Genomic DNA, 11091 nt, shown 5'->3' with positions numbered 1-11091 from the left:
TCATCATATCAATAGAGCCAAAAGTAAAAATCACATGATCATTTCTGTAGATACAGAAAAAGATTTTGATAAGGCCCAAACTCATTCATGCTAAGAACCTTACAGAAAACTGGAATAGATGGTCTTTACCTCAATATGATAAAGGCTGTCTTTGACAGACTAACAGCCAGCATCATATTAAATGGCCAAAAAATGAAGGCCTTTACCTTAAAATCAGGCACAAGACAAGGATGTCCCTTATCACTGCTCCTATTCAATATAGTACTGGAAATACTAGCCAGGGCAATTAGACAAGAGAGAGAAATAAAAGGGGTAAAGACAGGAAAAGAGGAAGTTAAATTACCATTATTTGCAGATGACATTATACTCTACATAGAAGACCCCCAAAACTCCATTGAAAGACTCCTAGATATAATAAATAAATAAATAAATTCAGCAATGTAGCTGGATACAAAATCAATACTCAAAAATCAGTAGCATTTCTATACACCAACAAGAAAAACACAAAGAGAGAAGTAAGAGAAGTCACATCTTTCACATTATCATCCAAAAAAATGAAATACTTAGGAATTAATCTCATGAAAGAAGTAAAAGATCTATATAGGGAAAATTATAATGCCCTGAAAAAGAAATTGAAGCCAATCTCAGAAAATGGAAAGACAGCTCTTGTTTATGGATAGGAAGAATAAATATTGTGAAAATGGCCATTCTTCCAAAACTGTTGCACAGATTCAATGCAATCCCAATGAAAATACCATCAACATACTTCATAGATCTAGTGAAAAAACTTCTAAAATTCATTTGGGACCAGAAGAGACCTAGAATAGCAAAGGCATTTCTAAGCAGCAAAGACAAGGCAGGAGGCATCACAATCCCTGACCTCAAGTTATACTACAAATCTACTGTAATAAAATCAACATGGTACTGGAATAGAAACAGATCTGAAGATCAATGGAATAGATTAGAAGATACAACTGCAACTATCAACACACTCAACCACCTTATCTTTGATAAAGGGGCCAAACATGTTCACTGGAAGAACGACAGTCTCTTTAATAAATGGTGCTGGAAAAACTGGCTCTCCATATGCCAAAAACTAAAACGAGACCCATGCCTATCACCATATACCAAACTAAAATCTAAATGGGGCAATGATCTGAATATTAAAACAAAAACACTAAATCTGCTGGAAGACAAATTGGGTAAAACCCTTGAAGACATGGGGTAAGTAGTGAATTCATGAACAGGAATCAAACCTCATGGGAACTAGTTCCCAGAATCAATAACTGGGATCACATCTTATTAAAAAATTTCCACATGTCAAAAGAAATTTCCAGCATAGTGAAAAGAAAACCTACAAACTGGAAAAAAAAATCTTAGTGAACTGTCCCTCAGACAAAAGACTTCTATCTAAAACATATAAAGAATTTTAAAAAATCAGACCCCCAAAGTTCAAGTACCCAATCCAAAAATAAGTATCTGAGATGAATACACAGTTCTCAGATGAAGAAATACAAATGGCAAATAAATACATGAAAAAATGTTCATCATCATTAGTCATTAGAGAAATGCAAATTAAAATAACACAGAGATTCTGTCTCACTCCAGAAAGAATGGCCATGATCAAGAAAACTACCAACAATAAATGCTGGAGAGGTTTTGGGGAAAAAGGAACTCTCCTGCACTGTTGGTGGGAGTAGGGACTGGTGCAACCATTGTGGAGGTCAGTCTGGAGATTTGTCAGAAAGCTGGGATGGGAAGTCCCATTTGTTCCAGCTATTCCACTTCTAGGCATATTCCCAGAACAACTGAAAACATCATATCACAGTGATATATATGCACCCATGTTTATAGCAGCACAATTTGTAATAGCCAGATCTTGGAAATAACCTAAGTGTCCGTCAACTGAGGAATGGATAAAAAAGTTGTGGTATTTTTATACAATGGAGTACTACTCAGCTATAAGGAATGATCACATTGAGATATTTATAAATAAATGGGCGCAACTTGAGACCATTCTCATAAGTGAAATAAATCAAACTCACATGCATAAATACCGTATAGTCTCCCTAGTATAAGAAATGTTAAGAGTACAGAAGAGTTTATGGTAACCCCATTACATTGCTTTGAAGCCTTATAATGATTGCATTCATTACTTGGAATGGGTTTATCCTGGTTTGTTTGATTTTATTATCTGTGATGGTATGAACACCCATTTTGAAGAAAAATAGTCATTATAATAGCCAGTACTGATTTAATATCATCTTACTCTGAAGTCCTACCATGCTTTTGCTCTTCTGTTTCCATTGGTTCTATCATGTTGTATCTTATTGGATTGTATTATGTATGATAGTATAAACATTTTCTGTGGACAATGAGATAATATAGTAGCCATTGTTCATTTTCTGTTATTTGGTTCTAAATGCCCTGTAATACTTTCATTCTCTTTAAGGGTTTTATACTATTTTGTTATGCTTGATATCATTGTGTATGAAGTTATACTCAACTATTTCAAAGAAAGAGACATTATGGTAGTTACTGTTAATTATGGGTTGTCTTCTGGTGAAATACTGTGTTGCTTACACTGTTTTGTTCTGATCTGCTTTGTTATATCCTGTTTTGTCTTAATCTTTTTAAAATAAAAAAATAAAAATACTACATTTTTTTATCCATTCCTCAGTTGATAAGCATTTGGGCTGTTTCCAAGATCTGGCTGTTTCAAATTGTGCTGCTATAAACATGGGCGTACATATATAACTGTGGTATGATGTTTTCAGTTCTTCTGGGAAAATGCTGAGAAAGGGGATAGCTGGGAGCTAGCAAATGAGAGATCTAATTCTAGATTTTTGAGGAACCGCCACACTGATTTCCATAGTGGTTGCACCAGCCTACATTCCCACCAACAGTGCGTAAGAAGAGTTCCTTTTCCCCCATAAACCCCTAGCTTTTGTTATTGGTTGATTTCTTGAGGTTGGCCATTCTTTCTGGAAAGAGACAGAATCTCAGCATTGTTTTAATTTGCATTTTTCTAATGGCCAATGATGTTGAGCATTTTTCATATATTATTTGCCTTCTGTATTTCCTCATCTGAAAAGTGTGTATTTGGTACTGGGGATTGAACTCATGACCTTGAGCTTGCCAGGCAGGCACTTATGACACTGAGCTAAATCCCCAGTTCAGAGATATACTTTTGATATGAGAGGATTTTATATGATAAAAGTTCCATCTTGATAAAGAGATAAAAAGAGAGATAATGACAAGACTGGCAAGCTTACAGGCATCAAGGAAAGCTTGTACAAGTGGTTGTTAAAAAATATGTATGACTGCTTGTTAATTTGGTGGAACTCAGATTGTTCCTCCTACAAACTCCTGTGAGGAAAATGATAAAATTGACATAAAACAAAAATGCTTAAGAAAGTGATTTGCATCACAACAGAGAGATATGGGAGCAAAAACATCAAAGCCCATCTCATTACAATGTATGTTGGCAGCCAGATGTGATGACAGCATGCCTGTAATCCCAGCACTTGGGAGGCTGAGGCAGGAGGTTCCTTGGAAATTTGAGACCAGCCTTGGCTACAAAGTGAGTTCAAGGCCAGCCTGAACTGCATAGTGAGACCCTGTCCCAAAAAGATAAAATGTATGTTGGCTAACTTTAAAAGAGACTATACAGAAAACTATAAAATAAATCTGATTAAGAATTCTTTATAAAATAGTTGGGCCTTCCTTTGATGATAAATGACTGACCAGGATATATATATATTCCAACGTAAGTTTTTGTAGCTTTCAACTGTCTGGTTCTCTTGCTAAAAAGGGATCTACTCCAGAACTATAGGACCAAATTACCTTGGGGCCACAGGAATAAAGAAAAGACAACACAGCACAAGGCTCATATTGTAGAGTATCTTGCCCAGCTGTGCAAAACATCAAAAAGTAAACTTAAGCAACAAAAAGGTCTAACAAAAAGCACACTGAGGCAAAGATGTCAAATAGAAAAGATCCTCACATTGAAGGTGAGCTTTGAAAAAGCTAATGTTCCCCCTTTCTGTGGAATGGTTCCACTCCTGTCACTCACCACAGGTCAATGCAGGCTCCCTGCCAGCTCAGCTCTCTCTGTTCTGCTAGTCAACCCCTGACATCAGTGTGATTGTGCCTCCAGTGAGTCGAAGCGGTAGGACCTCAGATGACTCAGCAAGTTGCCTGCTGTGGTGGGAGCACTGAATCTTTAGCTGTTCCAGTAATAGTACCAGGACTGTATGTTTGGTTGGTTCTTCTCACTTTAATTTCACTGCATTATGTTGAATTCTAAGTTGACTATCTCAGGGAGCCTCTTTGGCAGCTGCTACCTATCCACCATCTTTGCTCCTATAGTTCTTTTTAAATCCATTTCTACCTTCCTAACATTAAACTTTTTTAAGACAAGACTCATGACTTATTTAATAAAACCTTCACATTGTATGAGAAAAATAGCTATTAAAGCATAAGATTTTAACCTGTACATGGCTACTCTTGTTCTAGCTGAACTATCAGTGGAAATTATGATATTTGCTCCTCAATTGGCTTGTCTTTTATCACTAAATTTAATACTGAATTGTTAAATCCTTATAGCAATCATATATTTCCACCTCCTTCATTTCCTTTATACTTTCTAGTAATCCTCTTTCTTTTAATCTATTCTTTTTCTCTTTCTGCTGGTTAGTCCAAGAGGGAGGCAGCAGTGTGAGTGGCTGGGTCTAGGCTATGCTTCAACAGCTCCTGGCTCTCACGTACCTTTGGCAAGTGTCTTAACTTCTCTTTTGCAGTCACTATTAATTAAGTTTGGAAATTGCACAGGGGAAATAAAAATGATACAATAGGAAAAAAAATGAAAAAGCTAATGTTGACAAGAGAGATCTAAAACTAGAGCTGGGACTGCCACAATGCTGAAAACACATTGCACAACAACAAACAGACAAAATCGGGGGCTGCTTGACCCCGGTCAGCCTGACAACTAGGAAGGGAGCCTCCAGACAGCGCAGGGTTGCACTGTAGGAAGTTGAGTGACTCCAGGCCAAGGTAAAAGAGGCTCAGTGCCTGCAGAACAAGAGTCAGCTCAACAGCTACTGCTCAGAAGGCTGCTCAGAGGCTGCTCAGAGGTCAACAGAGGCAGGAAACACTGAGCATGGTAGCGTGACTACATGATAAAATGGAGGTAGCTTGGCAAGGGACCAAAGAGGCCAAGTTGGCTCAGAAACATTCCAAACATAAGCCAACACAATCTCCCTGGCAGATGAAAGGAACAGAGTGACTAAAACAGCTGACAGAGGCACATGCCCAAAGCAAGTTACAAACGGAACTAAAGACGTAAGAAACTGTAACGGCACATGTGAGAGGAGATAGCATAAGGGGAAAGAAACAACAATAGATGTGCAAAAACACAGTCTCTAAGAAGACCCACAATATTTGCAGCAGACTCCAGAGGTAAAGGTCCAAGCCAAGACCCAACAAGACCAAACACAAAGGGATGCACATCAAAAAGGCGAGCCATGTGGAGACAGCTGGAGACAACTGAGCACCAGCATGATAGGAGTAAAGATGAACTACGGGCTCTATGTACATGGACAGTGGGAATGAAAGAGATAAGCGCAAGAGGAGGCAAGTGCTTGCAGAGAAGAACCAACACAAGCATCAAGCAGAAGCAAAACTGGCCCTGTGCGTGAAGAGTGACACTGAGACAATTAAAAAGAACAACAACAAATAACCCCAGTAACAAAGGACTCCGCAGTCACTGGAGGAGCTGCAGCTGTAACTAAGGAGTCCGAGAGGCTACTACAACAGAGACAAAGCAAACACACCAAGTACAGGGGACCCTGGAGACAGCTCAGTGTAGTAGAGACAAGTCTATAAGGCAAGCACGCCTCCTATACAAAAAGACTGCAGGACTAAATTACACCCTACAGGAAAGACTTGTAACAGTGGCCCAGGTGGAAGAGAAGATGAAGTGACAGGCACAGCAGCCGACAAAAGGTAAATGTACCCATGAAAAGGCTGAACAGGGACTACAGTGCCAACAACTAAAGGCCAGTGAGACATTAAGGCTGTAGCCACAAGCAGCGGTAACACAACAGAAGGGCTTGACACAGGTCAAAGCCAAAAACAAAAACAAAAAGGAGACTGTACTCAGATAAGCTACCAAAGAGGGGGCAGTTCCTCCTCTGACCAGGAGAAAACATTTAAGTGAATCAAAGAGACAACAACTCAGGCCCCAGCCTTAGGACTGTCAGATATAACTTTCCTTCCTATAGGTCCATAAACAAAAAACTAACCATAGGAGTCTTAACCCGGGTCATGGGATCCTGACATTGTCTGATGGTATACTTGTCAAAACAGTTAGATTCTGTAGCACTAGAATGTCCTCCGTGCTTTAGGACACTTGCTGCCACCACCTTTGTGAAAGGAGGCAAATAAGCTGACCGTAGGACAACAACTGACCATTCAAGTACCATGCCCAGTTATAACCTTAATGGACCAGTGAGGACACCATTGGATATTAAATCCAATGATGACTCTATATCAGGGGCTTTTATGTGAAAATCCCTACATAACACTGAAAAAAAATGAACATCCTTAACCCAGACATTTTGCTTCCAATAGAACTAGGAGCTTCTTTCATGACTTATAGTTATGCTAAAAAGGATCCAACAAACAGGATATGCAATGGTGACTCAATTCTGTGGAACAGACCCAGCATATACCTACCAGGACCTCCGCCCAGAAGGCAGGACTGACATCCTTGACAAAGGCTCTTTTGCTAGCAAAGGACAAAAAGGTTAACATCTGTACTGACTCCAAATACAAAAAATTCAGATGGCTGGGGAAAAAGAGATAAAAAATTTTACAGCCACCAGATGATGTAGGGACCCTAAGAGAAGTGGCATTGTAGGGGGCATCAGATGACTAGAACATTAAAAGCCAGAAAAGAACAAGACAGAGAAACAAAGCAGGCTGCTATGACAGCCCCATAAAAGGAGGACCCTAATTTTGCCCCTTATACTAGAGATTCTTCTCCTGAGACCCCAAATTACTCTCCAAATAAAAAAGACATGACTTTTCCTGAAATGTAGAAATTATATTCAGGGAGGATTATGAAGACTCTCTGATGAAAACTTTAAACTGCCTCAAGCAGGAGGCTGTTGATGTATGTTGATACTTACCTTCATGGGGTGGGTTGAAGCTTTCTCCACCCAAATAGAAATGACCTGAGAGGTAACCAAGGTACTATTAAGAGACATCATCCCAAGATTTGGGCTGCCCCTTGACTTTGGGGTTAGATAATGAACCCACATTTGTAACTGAGATAGTCCAGGGGCTCATGCAGGTATTAAAGGTAAAATGGAAACTTTACCTGGCTTACTGGCCACAGAGCTCAGAAAAGGTAAAATACATAAACCAGACATTCAAACAATTGCTGAAAAAGTATTGCCAAGAAACGTACTTGAGATGAGACCTAGTCCTCCTTCATATCTAATAAACCCCCGATAAACAGAGTATTCCCCTTATAAAATTCTATTTGGCCAGTCGCCCCCAATCATAGATCAAATTAAAGGAGATCTCTGTAAATTAGGGAAATTGTCTCTGAGGAAACAAATATAGGCTTTGGAAATAGCAGCACAGGATATGTATGATTGGGTACAGGAAAAAATGCCTGTAAGCCTGACAGACCCAATGCACTCATTCAAATCTGATGATTTGTTTTGTTTAAAAAAATAATAAAATCTAACAATTTGGGATCATAAGAAATGGGCCTCATACTTTAATCATGTTACCCTGACTACTGTTAAAGTTATAGAAACTATACCATAGATCCGCCACAGTTGACAGAGGCTAATGGCCCAAGACAGGTGGACCAACCAGCAGGATCCTCACCACCTAAACCATCTTATCCTGTGACAAGATGGGCCACTACAAGAGCCCTGCTCTAGTCACTGCTAAAGTTGACTAATCTATGCATGGCTCAAGCCCTGTTCTGGTCACTCTGGAAGCTGACCAGTCTCTGCACGGCTGAACCTTGAGGATCAACATTGGGATACAACAACATAAGTATATTTTTCTTTTTATTAGAATTCTTCCTCTGACCAATAGAGAGCCAACTCCCTATAACAAGGTAAATGTTAATGATAGTGATATTCTCTATTAAAACATTATAGAAAGCATCAAAGAGAGAATGAAGTGGGACTTAAAGAACAATCCCCCATGAAATCCTTTCTGCCCTGCAGCTATAACTTCTGGTACAGATAAGATTGGCAATTATGTTCTATAAACAGAGTCTATGCCATCTTGTTCTTGCAGGATTTGTAAGGCTCTGTTTTCTTTCAAGACTAAATTATTATTTTGTTTTGCCTCTTACCCTCACTTGCCCCCCTCCCCAGTTTGTAAAGACTAACCTCCTCAGCCAAATGTATAGAAAACTAGAACTTTTCCTTTGTTCTAATGCCTAGTACTTTGGACATGAATTTGGCTGGATCAATGTGCATCTCAAATGCTGGAAATAAATTTTCCTTTTTCCCCAGTGGTCTATCTAATCTCAGATCTGCAACAAATTTTTTTAAAAAGTGGGGAACTTGGAATGTAACTAGATTCAACACACACATACACATAAACACACACACATGAAAAAGCAGTTGGTCTTGACTGATCCAGTAGCCCAAACACCTCAGGTGTCTTGGATCAGATATTGCTTCATCCTTGTGAGCAGGATGAAAACTGAAACTCCAACTATCATATTCACATTCCAAATTTTTTAAAAATGGCAGACAAAGAAGAAGAGACGAAGAGTTTGAACAACCATCTTTTAAGAAAGGCTCCTAAAACATAAAACTCAGTGGCCCTTCCAGAATTAGATAGCGGTGATTGTTGTACAACTTTGTGAAAAATTCCTAAATTTCACACGGTAACCAGGTGAATTTTGTTTTATGATAAGAAAATTGTATCTCAATTGAAAAAAAGTACCATCTGATGGGTCAGGCCTATAATCTCAGCACCAGAGGTGGCTGAGGAAGGAGGATGGAAAGTTTGAGGTCAACCTAAGCAATTTAGAAATTTAGCAAGACCCTGTCTCAAAATAAAAAAGGACTGGTGATGTAGCTCGGTGCTAAGGCCCTGTGTTCAACCCCAATACTGCCCCCTTCCTAAAGCCCAGCATTTAGCACATGGCTACCTCTTGCTGGAGGTACCCTAAAATACTCATTCTTAGTGTTTTATCCTTCAGCTCTCTTATGCCAATCAAAGTTCTGAAATGGATGCTTAAATTCATATGAAGTATTGTCACCCTAGTTTCTTACGATCCCAGTTAACTAAGAATGGGGAAATTTAACACACTAGGCGCTGGGTGGAGGACTGTCTTAGCCATTTCATCATCACTGAGACACAATATCCAACACTTCCAAGTTAAAAGAACACGGTTTATTTTGGTTCAGTTTGTATAGGTGTTAGTCCATCATTAACTGTTTCCAAGGCAGGACAGCATGACACAGGGACATGTGGAAAAATAGCTGCTCACCTCTTGGCAAACAGGAAGCAGAGAGTAATCAGAGGAGCTGAGGAGGGAGATAAATCCTTCCAGGTCACACCCCCTGATGTTTATATTTAAGGTGTGGTGGCATTTGTTTTGCCTTTTGTCTTGAGATCTGCCCACAGCAGAGGTGTCTGTCTCCTCCAGTGTTGCAGGTTATCTGGTCTTCTGTACTGGCTCCTTTGAGGGCCCAGCCCTGTCTGACTGCCTACAGTATTTCTAACTAACTCAGCTGCCTGTAACACTTGTGTGGTTGACCGGCTCTATAGTAGAGGAAAGCTGCTTATGTTATAGTATGGTAGAAGGAAGCAGAGTATGGTATGGAAGCATAGTATGGTATAGGAAGCAGAGAGTGAAGGGAGGAACTGGGAAGGGAAATACAGCCTTCTGGGGCCCATCCCTAGTGATCTACTTCTTCTGACCAGACCTCACCTAACAGCAAGTTAGCTATAAACCCTCATAACCTACTTCAAGCTTCCTTCAGTCAGATCATATGGTAATTCTGTGTTTAACTGTGCATGTGTGCTTGCGTGCATGTGTGTGTGTGTGTGTGTATGTATGTGGGGGTATGTGTGTGCCATACTGAGAATTGAACCCAGGGCCTTCACACTATCTACATCCCCAGATTTTAAAAAAATTTTTATTTTGAGGTGGTATCAATAAGTTTCCCATGTTGAACTCGAACTTGTGACCCTCTTGCCTTTCAGAGTCCTGGGATTATAGGCATACACCATCACATATAGCTGTGTGTTTAATTTTTTGGTGAATCTTATCACATGTGTTAGTCAGCTTTCCATTACTGTAATAAAATGCTTGAGACAATCAAGTTTACAGTGAAGGAAAATTTATTTTGGTTCAGTTTCTGAGGTTTCAGTGCCTAGTTTCTTGGATTTATTGCTTAGGTTCCTGTGGTGAGGCAACACATTCTGGTGAGTACAGATGGCAAAGAACAATGCTCATCTTATGGAAGGACGCAAAAAGAGACAGGAAACGTACAAGTGTATGCCCCTTCAAGTGTATGTCCCTCGGTGACCTAATTTCCCAATAGTGCCACAAGTTGGTGAGCAAGCCTTCAAATCTTGGGACTTTTAGGGGATACTTACCTGAACTTCAGCACCAAGATGCTGAATTTTGTGTTTCAATCTAAATTCACAGTTGGGAGATGGGCTAGAAGGAAGAAGGAAGAAAGAAAAAGGAAGAAAAGGAAAGAAGGAAGGAAAGATAGTAAGCTCTCCAGAAAATGGAAAGGTCTGATTTACAGTGTTTCCTGATATACACAGAGCAAATGTTCTTGCCAGGGCCTGTTTGTGACAGACACTGGCTGGGAGGACGCCTGCTGTTGGCCCATGCATGTTGTTCTTGTATGCAGCCAGAGTGTGTTCTGCTCCATTTGCACACCCTGCATGCTAAGGGCTTAGCTCTGGGAAAGCTGGGTCATCACACAAAGGTGGCATCACATGCTGCTTCTCATCGCTCTCTTCTATGCCCAGGAAGGGGACATTTGTGCCTTCTTGTTTAATCCTGTGGTAAAGCAATAAAGT

Source organism: Cavia porcellus, unplaced genomic scaffold, assembly GCF_034190915.1.
Source record: "Cavia porcellus strain 051 isolate PalLab524CR breed Dunkin Hartley unplaced genomic scaffold, mCavPor4.1 scaffold_23, whole genome shotgun sequence".
Classification (NCBI taxonomy): domain Eukaryota; kingdom Metazoa; phylum Chordata; class Mammalia; order Rodentia; family Caviidae; genus Cavia; species Cavia porcellus.
The sequence above is the reverse complement of the archived record's forward strand: the minus strand, read 5'-3'. Positions refer to the sequence as shown.